The following is an 18393-nucleotide window of genomic DNA, read 5'->3' on the forward strand; positions in this document are numbered from 1 at the left end:
CACACGCTCAATGATTTAACTCCAGACCAATATGATTTTATATAGAAAAATATGTTTTGTTATTTATTTCTAGAACCACAAGATTCAGTTTGCAGGTAAGTACAGAAAATAAAAGGTACATTGCATACATATAATAATCAGGATTCTGAATAGAATCAACAATGTATACAGTTTTTCTTAAAATGGCAAAAAACTATTTTTAAAAGTAGACACTGAATTTTTCAACCGTTCCTGGGGGAAGAAAAGATAGTACTGTTTTGCAGGTAAGTATACAACTTATAGTTCTTATCTCCGGGGTGTAGGTAGTCTGTCGTTGGGGGTTCAAGTTAACCCCAAACACTCACCACCAGCACCACGGTCCAGTCGGGTGCAGAGGTCAAAGAGACACCAAATTAAGGTGGGCTCCTATGGAGACAGGAGGCACTCTGAACTTGGTTTGCTGGCAGGTAAATACCCGTGGTTTGGAGGGCAGACGGGGGGAGGGGTTCAAGAGAGCAGTGGAGTTGCCCCAAGTAGGCACCAAACATGCACCCCCAGCGGTACTGGGGCGGCCTGGTACAGGATGCAAACAGGGCGTCGGGTTTTCAATGCAACCCTATGAGGGGACTCTAGGGTCACTCTGAGACTGCAGTTGAGGTCCAGGGGGGCTTCTTGGGCAAACCACCAGCCTGGCAGGGAGGAGGGGCACCTGCTGGTTGATGCTGCATTGGGGGTTGGTTTCTCCAAGGCCTGGGGGCTGTGGGTGCAGTGGTTCTTCAGGCGATGGTTATCTTTGTCTGGAGCTTGCAGTCAGCGGGTCCTTGGGATTCTGTCTGCAGGCGTTGTGGAGTGGTGGAGGGGTCAACCCAGGGTGGGCTCTTGTTCACAATCGCCTGGTGACCTTTTCTTGCTGGGTGGACCAACTGGACACGGACCTTGGGCGTTGGGTGCAGAGGGGTCAGGACTCACGCATCTGGAGTGAGATGGGAGTCTTTAGTTGTAGGTTTCTTCAGACAGGGCCGCTGTCCTTGGGAGTTCTTGTTCACTTTGGATGTCGGGCAGTCCTCTGGAGTTGGCAGAGGTCGCTGGGCCCACTGGACATGTCGCTGGTCTTTTTGCAGGTTATCTGAAGCAGGAGACAGGCCGATAGGGCTGGGGCCAAAGCAGTTGCCGTCTTCCTTCTTCTCTGCTGGAGGTTTCAGCTTAGCAGCCCTTCTTCTTCTCGTAGGTCACCAGGAATCTGGTGAGCTGGGTTCAGGGAGGCCCTTAAATTCTAGCTTTTGGGGGCGTGCTAGGGATCAGAGGGCAGTAGCCAATGGCTACTGTCCCTGAGGGTGGCTACACCCTCCTTGTGCTCACTCCCTTTGAGGAGGGGGCAGATTCCTATCCCTATTGGTCCCTGGCCTCCAAACCAAGATGGAGGATTCTGCGGGGGGATCACCTCAGCTCTGGACACCTTAGGGGTGGTCCTGGCTGGGGTGGTCACTACTTCCTGTTTTCTCTAATTTTACCACCCCGGACCTGCCGCCAAAAGTGGGGCTCTGTCTGGGGGGCGGGCATCTCCACTAGCTGGAGTGCCCTGGGGCACTGTAACCCGAGGCTTGAGCTTTTGAGGCTCACCGTCAGGTGTTACAGTTCCTGCAGGGGGAGGTGTGAAGCACCTCCACCCAGGAGAGGCTTGGTTTCTGACCAAAGAGTGCACAAAGGCACTCACCCATGTGGTCAGGAACTTGTCTGAAAGTGGCAGGCTGGCACAGACCAGTCAGTCCTACATTAGCAGTTGGGCTAACATACAGGGGGCATCTCTAAGATGCCCTCTGTGTGCATTTTTCAATAAATCCCACACTGGCGTCAGTGTGTGTTTATTGTGCTAAGATGTTTGATACCAAACTTCTCAGTATTCAGTGAACCAATTATAGTGCTGTGGAGTTCGTAGTGACAAACTCCCAGACCATATACTCAATATGGCTACACTGCACTTATAATGTCTAAGAATGGACTTAGACACTGTCAGGGCACATTGCTCCTGCAGCTATGCCCTCACATGTGGTATAGTGCACCCTGTCTTAGTGCTGGGAGGCCTACTAGAGGGGTAACTTACCTATGCCACAGGCAGTGGTTTGAGGGCATGGCACCCTGACAGGGGTGCCATGTCGACTGTCTTTTTCTCCCCACCAGCACACCCAAGCTGCAAGGCAGTGACATTTGCTGAGTGAGGGGGTCCCCTTTGGTGGCATAATACATGCTGCAGCCCTTAGTGTCCTTCCCTGGCCACAGGGCCCTTGGTACCATGGGTATCTTTTACAAGGCACTTAACTGTGTTCTGGGGCTGTGCCAATTGTGGAAACAAAGGTACAGTTTTTGGGAAATAACACTGGTGCTGTGGCCTGGTTAGCAGGGTCCCAGCACTCTTTCAGTCAAGGCTGGTATCAACACTAGGCAAAAAGGGGGGTGGGGGGGTAACCATGCCAACAGTGGCACTTTCCTACACAACACCCCCACCCCCAAACGAAAGAGGATGAGACTAACGTTTCCCGAGAGGTCTTCACAGTCTAAGTGGAAGAACCTGGAAATTCCACCTGCATTGGCATGGGCAGTCCCAGGTCTGTGTTCCATTACAAAGTCCATTCCATCTAAGGATATGGACCACCTTAAAAGTTTAGGGTTCTCACCTTTCATTTGCATAAGCCATCTGATAGGTCTGTGGTCAGTTTGAACAACACAGTGAGTGCCAAATAAGTATTGCCTCACCTTTTTCAGGGACCAAACCACAGCAAAGGCCTCCCTCCCAATGGCATTTCAATGCTGCTCACTAGGGAGTAACCTCCTGCTAATGAAAGCAACAGGCTGGTCAAGGCCATTATCATTAGTTTGGGACAGGACTGCTCCTATCCCGTGTTCAGAGGCATCTGTCTGCACAATGAACTGCCTAGAATAAGCTGGAGCTTTAAGAACTTGCGCTGAGCACATTGCTTCTTTCAGGGTTTCAAAGGCCTTTTGACAGTCAAGGGTCCAGTTTACCTTCTTTGGCATCTTCCTTGAGGTCTGTTTAGTGAAGGGAGTCACAATGGACCCATATCCCTTCACAAACCTCCTGTAGTACCCAGTCAAGCCAAAGAATGCCCTGACTTGAGTCTGGGTTTTTGGAGCTTCCCAGTCCAGAATTGTCTGGATCTTGGGTTGTAAAGGTGGCACTTGGCCTCCACCTACAAGGTGCCCTAAGTGTACAACTGTGCCCTGCCCTATCTGGCATTTAATGCTTTGATAGAGAGGCCTGCTGTTTGCGAGGCCTGCAAAACCTTCCCCAGGTGGAGCAGGTGATCCTGCCAGCGGGAGCTAAAGTCAGCAATATCATCTAGAAATGCTGCACTAAAGGATTTCATACCAGCAAGGACTTGATTCACCAACCATTGGAATGTGACAGAGGCATTATTTAAGCCAAAGGGCATAACGGTGAACTGATAATGCCCATCAGGGGTAGAGAATGTTGTATTTTCTTTGGCTCCAGGTGCAATTCTAATTTACCAGGACCCTGCAGTTAAGTCAAAGGTACTTAGAAATTTGGCCACACCTAACTTGTTAATTAATTCCTCTGCTCTGGGCATGGGGTGTGCATCTGTCTTAGTGACAGAACTGAGTCTTCTGTAGTCAACACAGAACCTCATTTCTCGCTTGCCATCTTTGGTATGAGGTTTGGGGACCAAGACCACTGGGTTAGCCCAGGGACTGTCAGAGTGCTCTCTTACCCTAACTCCAGCACCTTGTGGACTTCCACTTTGATGCTCTCTTTGACTTGGTCAGACTGCCTATAGATCTTATTCTTGACAGGTAAACTGTCTCCACATCATGGGTACACAGGTGTGTCTCACCTGGGGTCAAAGAGAAGAGCTCAGCTTATTGCTGTAGGACTTGCCTTCAGTCAGCTTTCTGTTGGGCAGAGAGGGTGTCTGAATAGACAACTCCATCTACTGATCCATCTTTAGGGTCAGTTGAGAGGAGGTCAGGGAGAGGTTCACTCTCTGCTTCCTGATCCTCATCAGTAACCATCAGCATGGTTATGTCTGCCCTATCATTGTAAAGTTTCAGGAGGTTGATCACTGTCTTGGGTGTCCTGCTAGTGCCCAGGTCCACTAAGTAAGTGGCCTGACTCTTTTTCTCTAGGACATGGTAAGGGCCACTCCATCTGTCCTGAAGTACCCTGGGAGCCACAGGCACCAGGACCCAGACTTTCTGCCCTGGCTGGAATTCAACTATTGCAGCCTTTTGGTCATACCATAACTTCTGGAGTTGTTGGCTGGCCTCATTGTTTTTGGATGTCTTTTCCATGTACTCAGCCATCCTGGAGCGGAGGCCAAGCACAAAGTCCACCACATCTTGTTTAGGCTCATGGAGAGGTCTCTCCCAGCCTTCTTTAACAAGTGCCAGTGGTCCCCTTATAGGATGGCCAAACAGAAGTTCAAAGGGGGAAAACCCTACTCCCTTCTGAGGCACCTCTCTGTAGGTGAAAAGCAGGCATGGCAAGAGGACATCCCATCTCCTTTTGAGTTTTTCAGGGAGCCCCATGCTCATGCCCTTCAATGTCTTGTTGAATCTCTCAACAAGTCCATTGGTTTGTGGATAGTATGGTGTGGTGAACTTATAAGTCACCCCACACTCATTCCACATGTGTTTTAGGAAAGCTGACATGAAGTTTGTACCTCTATCAGAAACCACCTTCTTTGGGAATCCGACTCTGGTAAAAATACCAATTAGGGCCTTGGCTACTGCAGGGGCAGTAGTTTACCTAAGGGGAATTGCTTCAGGGTATCTGGTAGCATGATCCACTACTACCAGTATGTACTGATTCCCTGAGGCTCAGGGAGGTTCAAGTGGACCCACAATGTCCACACCAACCCTCTCAAAGGGCACCCCACCACTGGAAGTGGAATGAGAGGGGCTTTTGGGTAGCCACCTGTCTTGCCACTGGCTTGACAGGTGACACAGGAGCTACAAAACTCCCTAACTTTTTGGGACATGTTGGGCCAATAAAAATGGTTCACAAGTCTGCTCCATGTTTTCGTTTGTCCAAAATGCCCAGCTAGGGGGATGTCATGGGCCAATGTGACGATAAACTCTCTAAACTCCTGAGGCTGCACCACTCTCCTAGTGGCACCAGGTTTGGGATCTCTGGCCTCAGTGTAAAGGAGTCCATCCTCCCAATAGACCCTGTGGGAGCCACTGACATCTCCCTTCTCCAGTTCAGCAGGTTGCTGTTTCAGGCCTTCAAGAGTGGGACAAGTCTTTTCTCCCTGCACAGTTGTTACCTTGTGGGTCCCCCTGGGCTTAAGAGCTCTACCTGATAAGGCTAAAGCCCCATGGACTCAGTTCCCTCAGGGGATAAACATCTTCCTGAGAAGAGAGGTCTTTCTTCTTTTGCTGTTCAGAGGTGGCCCCCCCAGTCCTCTTACCTTTTCTCTTGGAAGGTTGGGACATTATTCCAGGCTCCAACACTTCTTTTTCACCCTGTGCTCTGGATTTCACACACACCAGTTCAGGGATACCCAGCATGGCAGCATGGGTTTTGGGTTCTTCCTCCGCCCATGCTGAGGACTCCAAATCATTCCCTAGCAAACATTCCACTGTGATTGCAGAAGAGACCACTACCTGTTTCAGGCCAGTAAACTGAGACTACCTCACAGTCTCTACTCTGCTTCTTCTTGAACCACCACGGGCACAAGCTAGACACAGGGTGTCTCCGTTTGAGTAATTTGAACGGACTCACCTCTATAGTACTTTGCGGAGTAATACGATAATACCACAACTTCTCCCTCAATTTCTCTTTTCACAATCCACCAAATCCACGTGCCCAGAAAATACTATCTTTAAGAACCCGATTGTCCAGCCAAATACTGTCCTGGGGAAAACAGTTTCTCTGTTACCATGGTGACACTGACACCTGTATCCCTCAGGGCTTCTACGTTTGTCCCATTTATCAAGAGCTTCTGCCTAGATTTTTGCATGTTAGGCGGCCAGGCAGCTAGTTTGGCTATATCCACCCCAACCTCAGAGACTAAAGTAGCTTCAGTGTGAACCCTGATTTGCTCTGGGCACACTATTGTCCCACCTGGAGATTGGCTATTCCAGTACTAACTGGAGTAGAGCTAGTGGGATTTTTCTTGGGACAGGCCATGTCTCCAGTTTGGTGTCCATGCTGTCTACAGTTGTGACACCAGGCCTTCTTGGGATCAACATTTTTACCCTTGTACCCATTTGTGGACTGTGAAGAGGCTCGGGCCCACCCTCTTGTGCAGGTTTTTGGGGGCCTTGAGAATACTCTTTGATTTTCTCCTTGGGTGTCTCAACACCCTTCCCCTGGGGAGGCTTTGTGACCCCTTTCTTTTTCTTTTGGTCACCCCCTGTGGAAGTCTTGGTCACCCTAGCCTTGACCCAATGGTCTGCCTTCTTTCCCAATTCTGAATCAGTTACTTAACAAGTGTTCCTTAATAAACAAATTATAAAGCCCATCATAGTCATGCACTCCACTGCCAGGTATCCAACCATTCAGTGTTTTCACTGAGTAGTAAACAAAATCAACCCAGGTCTGGCTCGAGGTTTTGTGAACCCCCCTAAACCTAATTCTGTACTCCTCAGTGGAGAATCCAAAGCCCTCAATCAGGGTAGCCTTCATGAGGTCATAGGATTCTGCATCTTTACCAGAGAGTGTGAGGAGTCTATCCCTACACTTTCTAGTGAACAGTTCCAAAAGGAGAGCTCCCCAGTGAGATCTGTTTACCGTTCTGGTTGCAGAAGCCCTCTCAAAAGCTGTGAACCACTTGGTGATATCATCACCTTCTTCATATTTTGAGACAATCACTTTGGGGACTTTTAGGATATTAGTATTCTCTCTGACCCTAATTATGTTGCTGCCACCATTAATGGGTGCTAAGCCCATTTCTGCTCTCTCCCCTTCTATAGCTAGGAGTTGTTGCTCCAAAGCTAACCTTTTGGCCATCCTTGCTAAAAGGATGTTGTTATAAAGAATCCAAGACGCCGGATAGGAGTTCCCAGGTTTTATTTACATCAGAAGGAAAGGACATCTTGTCAGTACCGCTTCCTCAGGCCGAATGCCTCCCCAACTCCCCGCAATCCTCGTTCCCCCCATTCTACATTCCACATTCCACCCAGCCTTCCACTGTACTTACACTCTCCCTGTAACACAATTTCCCTCCTTAAACAAAAACAAATAAAAACATGTATGTATCTATGGCAACAAGGTGATGAACAAACATACCAAAACAATTGTAGCAATATAATGCAATAAACACATTGTAAACAGAGTCCACACTTTACAACTGTTCTATTTTCCTAAACAAAATCTTTGAATTTGGTTGGTTGACGTCTTGCCCTAAGGTTGGACTTTACTCATGATGCAACGGAGGTATCCCCCACAGCCACATTAACATCACTGTAACCCGTCTGCATCAACTCTTCCTCTCCAGATCCATCCTCCACAACTTACTGTTGATCACAACCATCTCCTTCATTACCATATTTACTAGATTGCATACCATTTCCAAACCTGATCAAAGGATTTATAGCATAACTCCTGTCCTGGCACTTGCCATTCCATGCACACTTAGCCAGCCTACTTCCATTCCACACTTTGTCATCTTGCGTAACAACAGTATTCTTCAACACCCTTATCACTTTCAAAGCCTCTCCAAACTTAGCCGCCCCTTTCACCAAGAAACCAGGTTCACGCACCTTCACCCAATCACCCACCTCAAAACTAGGTTCCTTCACTTTCCACTTATCATCATACCTCTTCTTGAAATGTTCCTGTTCCTCCTAACTTCTTCTACTGAGACTACCTCACAGTCTCTACTCTGCTTCTTCTTGAACCACCACGGGCACAATTTAGACACAGGGTGTCTCCCTTTAAGTAATTTGAACGGACTCACCTCTATAGTACTTTGCGGAGTAATACGATAATACCACAACTTCTCCCTCAATTTCTCTTTTCACAATCCACCAAATTCACGTGCCCAGAAAATACTATCTTTAAGAACCCGATTAAATCTCTCTACTTGACCATTCCCTTGAGGATCATACAAAGGAGTAGTTACATGTTTGATGTTACAGTACTTAAAAAAACTTTTCATCTCAATCGAAGTCAGCTGGACACCATTATCCAAAATCAAAACTTCTGGACAACCTTCTCTAGCAAACACTTCTTTAAAGAATTCAATGATAGTTGCTGACGTCACCTGGGCAACCAATTTCACCTCTGGCCATTTGGAAAAATAATCGATCAACACCAAAGCGTAACGTGTATCTGTTGGAAGGGAAAAGAACGGTCCCAAAATGTCAAATCCTAATTTCTGCCAAGGAGAATTCGGCCAGGGAACAGGAATTAATACTTGCATCCACCGTCACAAGGCATTGTGCTCCCACACAGAAAGGCTTTAATGTAGGTGCCTCAACAATTTCTTTTTTGATAATTTCAAATGCATCACTTTGTTTACCAGTCCAGGCATACTGAACTCCTTTGTGTGTAAGCTCCCTCACAGGTTCCATTTTGGTAGCAAAATTATTCATAAATTTGCTATAATATTCACACAAACCGGTGAAAGACAACAATTTCTCCTGATTGTCAGGCGCCGGTGCATTAACTATTGCTTCCACAAGAGATCGTTTAGGACCTACCCCTTCACCTGAAATAGTGTGACCTAAATATTCAACAGTTTTCGCAAAGAACTTGCATTTCTTCGCCTTCAAGGTTAAACCATTCTTACACAGTACCTTACATACATCCACCACATTCTGTCTATGTTCATTCTCATCCTTTGAGAAAATTAGAACATCGTCTTGAAAACATTTCACGTATTTGTCCATGTCCTTAAATAGATGAAACATTGCTCTCTGGAAGACAGACGCAGCTGATGCCAAGCCAAAAGGCATCCTTTTGAACTGGTATAATCCTTGCGGGGTAATAAACGCTGTTAGATGCTTAGAGTCTTCCGTTAACTCAATCTGATGGTACGCTGATCTCAAATCCAGTGTGGAAAAAATATTTACGGCTCTCAGATCTACACACAGTCTCAAAGATTTGTCCGATTTTTGTGCCAAACAATCGGAGAAACCCACTCAGACGATTCAATCTCCTCTATCACACCTTCTTTCACCATCTCTGACAATATTTGTTTTAACTCTTCTCTAATAGTGATGGGAACATTTCTAAGTTTCTGTATCAGAGGTTTAGCATTAGCCTTAAGCTTGATTCTGTGGCTATAATTGGCTAATTTCCCCAATTTACTAGTGAAAACTTGAGGAAATTTGGACGTAATCCACTCAGTTGCTTCCCTTGAATCTACAACTAACACAGGCTCGCTACACCGGGGGTTAAAAATTATGCCCAGTTTCCCTTGGTCTCCCCACCCCAGGACATTCACACCCTTAGCAGCGACATACAATTTAATACTCTCACATCTCCCAACTCCCTGCAATCTTCGTTCCCCCCCATTCTACATTCCACATTCCACCCAGCCTTCCACTGTACTTACACTCTCCCTGTAACAGATGTCCTCTTCATTGAGGCTTCTCTCAATGTTGCCAGAGGAGCTGGACTCCCCTGTGGAAGATCCGGGATCTAATGACTTCTATCCTTGGAGACAAGGGTCTGGGGACCCTGGTCTCCCTAGTTAGGTGAGGAGGGGGGATCATCCTTCTCATCTCTAACATCTTCCCTGTCTAAGTGGAGTTCTTCTTCCTCAGCAGGGTGGTCCCTGGGGTAGCCCTGACCTTGGTAGGGTTGGAACCAGTTCTAATCTTCTTCAGCTTACAGAGGGACCTTAACTCTGCCATCCCTGAATAGAGGTAAGGGTTTAGGTTGAGTTCCATTACCATGTCCTCTGAGCTGTTAATTATGTTACTAAAAGTTGGGATCACTTTTTAGAAACTACAAACTACTTCTAGTAACTAAATCCAAACATTACAACAACTTTTAAACATAAAAAAGTAATGAAAGGGGACTTAACCAAGGCCCTAGAAGGACTTTAACAAATTTGGAAAAAGTAGTCAAATTCAAAAAGCAGTTTTCTAAACTTAATAAAGTTTTTGGAATTTAGTTGTGTGATCAGGTATTGGCTGAGTAGCCAAGCAAATTCAAAATCGTAGACCCCACCGCTGATCCACCAATGTAGGAAGCTGGCTCTGTATATACTATATCAAAATGAGCTATAGGGGGCCATTATGTTCATGCTGGCGATCTTTTCACTGACTGCCAGCCCCCTCGAGACCCCGCAGGCCGAATAAACAACATTCTGCTGGGCTGGCGGGTGGAACCATTGTTTCCGCCCGCCGGCTCAGCAGAATGCAGGGCTGGGACATTGCCTGTGGCTCCACATGGAGTCGCCGTCACTGCCGCTGTGCAGCAAGTGCAGCAGCACCTGTCGCGCAGATACGGGCAGTGACCTGCCCGACGGGGCACTGCATGGGGGGCCCCTGCATTGCCCATGCCAAGTGCATGGGCAGAGCAGGGGCCCCCAGGGGGCCCCGGAGCACCCCTTCCGAAAGCTTTTCCCTGGCGGGGGAACCCGCCAGGGAAAGGCTGGAGGAAAAGGGATCATTATCCATAGGGCAGCGCTGCAAGCAGCGCTGCCCTGTCAGATAATGATTTCCGCCATCATCAGGCTGCCTGTCGGCGGTGGTGAAAGGCCGCCTGTGGCAGTCCCCACAGTCTTCATTATTTGGCGGCTGAGACTGCCATGCCGGTGGCGGTCATTACCGCTGCCACCGGCATGGCGGTCTCAGCCGCCAATGTTCACAATGAGGGCCATTGTGTGCTCAAAGTCCTGGGGTTCCCCAGAGGTTTGAAAGGGGCTGAAATAGATAATACTAATGCTCTATTTGTGGTAGTGTGGTCGAGCAGTTAGGCTTATCAGAGGGTAGTGTTAAGCATTTGTTGTACATACACCGGCAATAGAAGAAACACACACCCAATGACTTAACTCCAGACCAATAGGATTCTATATAGAAAAATATGTTTTGTTAATTTATTTCTAGAACCACAAGATTCAGTTTGCAGGTAAGTACATAAAATAAAAGGTACTTTACATATTTATGATCAGGACTTTGATAAGGAAAGGACAATGTATACAGTTTTTCTTAAAATGGCAAAAAGCTACTTTAAAAGTGTGGACACTGCATTTTTCAACAGTTCCTGGGGGAAGAAAATATAGTACTGTTTTGCAGGTAAGTATACAACTTACAGTTCTTTTCTCTGGAGTGTAGGTAGACCGTTGTTGGGGGTTCAAGTTAACCCCAAACACCCACCGCCAGTAACACTGGGTCGGTCGGGTGCAGAGGTCAAAGAGGCACCAAATTAATGTGGGATCCTACGGAGACAGTGGGCACTTGGAACTTGGTCTGCTGGCAGACCGGGTGGTGGGGTTCCAGAGAGCACTGGAGGGACCCCTTGTAGGCACCAAACATGCACCCTCAGCAGCACTAGGGCGGCCGGATACTGGGTGCAAACAGGGTGTTGGGTTTTCAATGCAACTCTATGAAGGGACTCCGCGGGTCACTCTGAGGCTGCAGATGAGGTCCGGGGGGCTTCTTGGGCAAACCACTGGCTGGGCAGGGAGGAGGGCAGCCTGCTGGTTGATGCTACACCGGGGGTCGGTTTCTCTACAACCTGGGGGCTGCGGGTGCAGTTGTTCTTCAGGTGTCGATTAACTTCGTCCGGAGCTCACGGTCAGGGTGGTCCTCGGGATTCCCTCTGCAGGCGTCGTTGTGGAGGGGTCAACCCAGGGTGGGCTCTTGCTCACAATCGCCTGGGGACCCTTTCTTGCTGGGTGGACCAGCTGGACTTGGGCCGTGGGAGTAGGGTGCACAGGGGTCAGGACTCACACAGCTTGGGTGGGGTGGGAGTCCTTAGTTGTAGGTTTCTTCAGACAGAGCCACCGTCCTCGGGAGTCCTCGGGAGTTCTTGGTCCTGTTGGATGTCGGGCAGTCCTCTGAAGCTGGCAGAGGTCGCTTGGCCTGCTGGACATGTCGCTGGTCTTTTTGCAGGTTCTCCGAAGCAGGAGACAGGCCAGTAGGGCTGGGACCAAAGCAGTTGTCATCTTCCTTCTTCTCTGCTCGGGGTTTCAGCTTAGCAGTCCTTCTTCTTCTAGTAGGTCACCAGGAATCTGGTGAGTTGGGTTCAGGGAAGCCCTTATATTCTAGATTTAGGGGCATGTTAGGGGTCAGAGGGCAGTAGCCAATGGCTGCTGTCCCTGAGGGTGGCTACACCCTCCTTGTGCCCACTCACTTTGGGGGGAACACATTCCTATCCCTATTGGTCCCTGTCCTCCAGACCAAGATTGAGGATTCTACAGGGAGGGGGTCACCTCATCTCTGGACACCTTAGGGGTGGTCCTGGCTGGGGTGATCACTCCTCCCTGTTTTCCCTAATTTTCCAGCCGGACTTGCCGCCAAAAGTGGGGCTTTGTCCGGGGGGCGGGCATCTCCACTAGCTGGAGTGCCTGGGACTCCTCCACCCAGGACACGCTTTGATTCTGACCACAGAGTGCACAAAGGCACTCACCCATGTGGTCAGAAACTTGTCTGGAAGTGGCAGGCTGGCACAGACCAGACAGTCCTACACTAGCAGTTGGGCTAACCTTGAGGGGGCACCTCTAAGATGCTGCCCTCTGTGTGCATTTTTCAATAAATCCCTCAGTGGCATCAGTGGGTTTATTGTGCTGAGAAGTTTGATACCAAACTTCCCAGTATTCAGTGAAGCCATTATGGTGCTGTGGAGTTCGTAGTGACAAACTCCCAGACCATATACTCAATATGGCTACACTGCACTCACAATGTCTAAGAATGGACTTAGACACTGCAGGGGCACATTGCTCCTGCAACTATGCCCTCACCTGTGGTATAGTGCACCCTGCCTTAGGGCTGTAAGGCTACTACTAGAGAGGTGACTTACCTATGCCACAGGCAGTGGTTTGTGTGCATTGCACCCTGAGAGGGGTGCCATGCCGACTTTGTCTTTTTCTCCCCACCAGCACACGTAAGCTGCAAGGCATTGTGCATGTTCTGAGTGAGGGGGTCCCCTAGGGTGGCATAGTACATGCTGCAGCTCTTAGAGACCTTCCCTGGCCACAGGGCCCTTGGTACCATGGGTACCTTTTACAAGGGACTTAACTGTGTGCCAGGGCTGTGCCAGTTGAGGAAATAAAGGCATAGTTTTAGAGAAAGAACACTGGTGCTGGAGTCTGGTTAGCAGGGTCCCAGCACACTTGAAATCAAAGTTGTCATCAACATTAGACACCAAGTGGTGGGGGGTTAACCATGCCAACAGTGGCACTTTCCTACAGCAGGTATCTGTAGTGTTTGGGTATGGGGTCATAGAAGACCACCCAAGAAAACAAATGAAGCATACTTAATGGAAACTAGATCCCTGAGGGTTGTCCAGGGTGGTATGGCTTCCATTGATTCAACTATTTCTTCTTTTTTTTTTTTTAATCTGTTTTTTATTTTCCAAATGAAAGATTACATATCAACAAAAAAATCCACACAGTGCAACGGCCATGCCCCGCAACACCTCCAATAAATAGTCCCACTCCACTGTGTCAAATGCTTCCCCGAGGTCGAGAGACACCAGTGCCAGTTCCAACTCCTCTCCCTTAATCTCATGCAGAACATGTGCCAAACTATGCAAATTAAAGGACATACTGCGACCCGGGATAAACCCACACTGGTCTTCATGCACCAGACCACGAATCACTCCTCTAAGTCGAGTGGCCAGAATCTTACAGAATATCTTTACGTCGCAGTTCAACATGGTGAGCGGCTGATACGAAGAAGGATCCGCAGCCCCCCCCCAACTATTTCTTCTTACCTAGATTGACCTTTAAATATCAAACGTTGGCTCAAATCACAGAATTTCCTTACATTTCTGAGTGGAAAGTTCCAGACTCTGAGGATCAACAAACGTACCACCATCCAGTGACCTTAGACTTATCTTGATTAAAATACACCCCACCTCTGTGGATTGGCCAAATGCGGGCACAGAAAAGACCACAAAATGCAAGGTGGAAACAACCAAGTGTTTTACTTTGAATTAGTCTTTCTTTGGATGTGGTACGCTGCCAGCCAGCAACAATGAAAACCAACCAAGCCCCAACTTTTCAAAAAACAAGACCGGGTGATGTTGCTTGCATGAATTAAACCACTTTTTCTTCCCCAGAATGTCTTGTGTAAGAAATTGGATTGTTGGTTGACAGGGGTGTGAGACCTGGTTGAGCAGCAGCCATAATCTTGGTCAGGGTGAGACACAAGCCTACCTTAAATAAACTTGTGCTCAACCCTCTGGTAGCTTGGCACAGTTAGGCCTAACTTAGAGGTAATGTGTAAGTATTTGTGCAACACTTCAAAGAGTAATGAAGTAAAAATCACCACACAAAAAGAATACCACACCACATTAGACAAATAGAGTTATTTTTAAGAAATAAAACAAGACCAAAAACACCAAATCCAACAAGTAGAACTGGATATATGTAATTTAAAAGATTTCAGTAAGAATAGCGCCAAAAAGCACACAGCGACAACTGTGGATATTTGGTCGCACCAAACAGGGACAAAGGCACACGTTCTGGCCAAATGCAATGATGGAGTGTGGGGTGGCTACAGGGACCGAGTTAGGCCACCCTTTGTGACAGGTTTGATCCAGACAGCAGCAATGATGCGTCAGTTCTGATTGGGGTTGTGCTTCGCAGCAGAGGAGATGACGGTTCCGCTGGGTCCACAGAAGCTGGCAAAGTATCTTAGGCTCACTTCCAAGGTTTCAGGACTGGGGTGGCACCAATTGTCAGGATAGACTCACATTTGGCAGAGTCCAGGCGCTAGGAACATGGTTGCTGAAGACATCTGTCCAGAGGCTCAAGTCAGGAGGCTAGCCAACTGGCACTTGGAATCTCTCTGGTGTTCTGGGGTTCAACAGATGCAGGTCCAGTAGTTCTCACCCAAGCAAGATGGCAGCAGGTCAGCACAGTAGCGCAGCAGTCCTTTAGAGCAGCGGTCCAGCACAGTGGCAATCCCTTCACCAGCACAGAAGTTATTCTTTCTGGCAGAGTATTCACAGGTCCATCTGTGCATGGAAGAGTTGGTTTCTTAGATCCAGTATGTATAACCATTTGTGCCCTTGAAGTGCGGAGAAGCTTCTGGATGCATGCCTTTGAAGTGCACTGGTGCCCTTCCTTCTTTGCCCTGACTCAAGACTAACTACAAGGGGTACGCAGCCCTTTCTGTGGATGCTGGACACAGCCTATTCAAGTTTTAGTGGGGCTGTGCCCAAATCCTCCCTCTCATCCTGCCAGTGATGGCCCATCCAGTGACACCTAAGCTCCCCATTATTTGTAGCTGTCTAGGAGGAATGCACAAAGCCCAACTATCAACTACACCCAGTCATGTGACCCTTAGATAGGCTGCAAGCACCATTGCTAAAGCAGGGAAAGGCCAACTTACTAAAAGTGGCATTTTCAAAATTGCAATTTAAAATCCGACTGCACCATCAGTTAGAATCTTTCATTGCAATTCCAAAAACACCAAACATGAACTGGTTATGTGCTCTGATTTTGAAATTAAAGCTTGTTAAAGGTAATAAGGTAACTCCAATGTTATCCTGTGGGAGAGGTAGGCCTTACATTAATGAAAAACGAATTGAAGAGGTTTTTTTTTTACTCCTAGGACATGTAAAACTAGAAAGAACATCACATCGTAGGTACATTGCAGGGCCTACCCTAGGGATTACCTATGTATATTAAAAGGGAAGGCTTGGGCCTGGCAAAAGGATTACTTTGACAGGTCGACATGGTAGTTTTAAAAACCACACACAGAGGCAGCAATGGCAAACCTGAGACGTGTTTAAAGTGCTACTTAAGTGGGTGGCACACTATTAGCATTACAGGCCCTGGGCTCAGGAAGTGCCACTTTACCAGGGACTTACAAGTAAAATAAATATGCAACTTGAGTACAAGCCTATTCTACTATGTTTTACTGAGGGAGCACAAGCACTTTAGCAGTGGTAAAGAGCCCAGAGCCCTAAGGCCAGCAAATATTAAGACAGCAAAACAGGAAGTCTTAAGGCCAAATGTTAGTGGGACAACTATGCCAAGGATACCAGGGCTAACACCTTGAGTAAGAAAACTCAATTTCCACATATGTGAAAGGAAAAAGTCCAACCACCATGCATTTCCACATATTTCTTGATGAGAATGGCACCCACGTTTGTGCACATGGCATGCAGGAGGACTGGAGCCTTCATTATTTCCCTAAGGCATGAATTAAAAGAGTGTTTAAAGTGTTAATGTTATCATCTATTGACTGAGGCTTCAGTGCTTAATTAGTAAATAAAAACTTGCCATTGCCCAAAGCTCTCCCTGAAACACGCGGCTAGTGCAATTAAGTATGTGAGCACGGATTACTGAAGCAGTGTAATCCTGAATGCCATATCGGACCTCTTTAATCCATTTATAGCCACTCCCTGCCACTTCAGCGTACTCTTGCAGCTTTCTGCTTTCTCGCTTTCTGACGCTTTATCATTTTTCTCTTCCTCCATCTTTCCCATATGTGCCTTTTGCTCGCAGTAAATGCTTGAGACAGAAAAATGAGTGCCGGCCCTCAAAAGTAAGTGCTGGTGCCCTGCACCTGAAACCACTGGCTCAAATTAAGTACTATGAGGCTTATGGGACCGTACCAGTGATGTCCTGGTTGGTTTGATCACATTTCCTGAGAAGGAGACAGGAGAGTATGTAAGGAGAAGTGAAGAAAGAAGATTGACAGGACTGTCAATCCAGAAACAACTCCCTCCATGGTGCCATGGACTGCGAGACTAAACATAGGATTTTGTCAGCTATCTTGCGCTATCTGGTTCCCCCTTCAGTTATAGTCTGGAAGGAGTGTTAAGCTCCCGTAATTGTGCCTGAGTTAGGTATATGTTCCCTGCTAGACAAAGGAGGGGGCTAGGGACCAAAGTCTGTGCTTTGGTCTCATGATCCATATAGGTACCACTGCTCAAAGTAGCTGTTACTTATGACAGGCTGTAAGCAGGACTGCAAAATGATGAGTGACTGGTGACTGAGTGTGACTCAGGAGAGTTCAGGATGACCTAGCATTGCCCATGGTTGGGAAATAAGGCTGCCTCAACCATTGGTAAGATGCATTCCATCTTCTAGACTCTTAGGTCAAAGAGGCCTCTTAGCCCCAGTTAAATGCGATCCACTACGGTGTGCTGAATGCAGAGAAAGGACGTGTATATTGGCCTTCAATCCAGTGAAAGGATAAACTGAGTACGTTAGTAAATATCTTGGCCTCATACACTTCAGAAAGATTACACAACATCCATTTGGCTACAGTGGATACAGCTTCCAGATTACTATGGGATAGTGGAGTGGAAGCACTTTAAAATAGGGAACAACGAAAATAAATATAAGTGTAGTACACCAGGATGACTGATGGCCAAAGCATAGGATGCCAGGATGGCCACAGCCAGTAAATAGGTGCACACAGAAAGTAGTATTTGGTACAGAAATCCTGCCACATCATCACCATGTGCATTACTGTAATGGTTCGCATGGCTGATCCCCCCACTATTGTGGGATTGGTAAGATGTTTACCACATCTATACTAGTGTAGATGGCCAAGGCAAGTATTCCCAAAGGCAAATGGTAGCTACATGCAAGAAAATGCAGATGAACTTAAGAATGTTACTGTTAAGAAGCTGAAGTTAAATGAAATGCTTCATTGTCACAAAGTAATCCCCCATGAATTCCCTACTTTCCACCATAAACAACTGTGAGTATGCCCTGCATTCATTTTTCAAAATCAATTAAGTAGTCTAAGATTAACTTGCAAACCTTCATTTTCCTCTCTTCCACCATACCACAAATTAAACACTATTCATTTTTCTTGTAATTTCCCTATCCTTTTTCTATACCTTTTCATTTATTTTTTACTTGCATCTCACCTTTACGTCTACATAGTTGTATTAAGTCATGCCAGGTTTTGCCACACAATGATTTATGGATCTCAGTAATGCAGATACTTCTATACATGACCTTTCTTTGAAAATAACACATTACACGATCCTTTGGAAGAAGTTTTCAAAGGTGCCATATTCAGTGGAGAACTAGGTAAGATTAGTGCAGAAGACAAGACCATGTGGAGAATCAAAGTAATCATCCAGATGGTGACATGCAAAATCTAAGAAACTGATCATCAAAATGTTCAGATCGCTAAAAGTAACCTGGGTTAGCAGCAGCAGGGCTTTAAGTGGGCCAGATCCCTCTAGGTCTTAGACCCAGTAGTAATTAAAAACTGGCATTGAAATGAGTCCCTTTTGGGCACTATCTTCATGCCCTTAACTTTAATGGCACAAAAACT

The sequence above is a fragment of the Pleurodeles waltl genome, chromosome 9, assembly GCF_031143425.1.
Source record: "Pleurodeles waltl isolate 20211129_DDA chromosome 9, aPleWal1.hap1.20221129, whole genome shotgun sequence".
In the NCBI taxonomy this organism is placed as follows: domain Eukaryota; kingdom Metazoa; phylum Chordata; class Amphibia; order Caudata; family Salamandridae; genus Pleurodeles; species Pleurodeles waltl.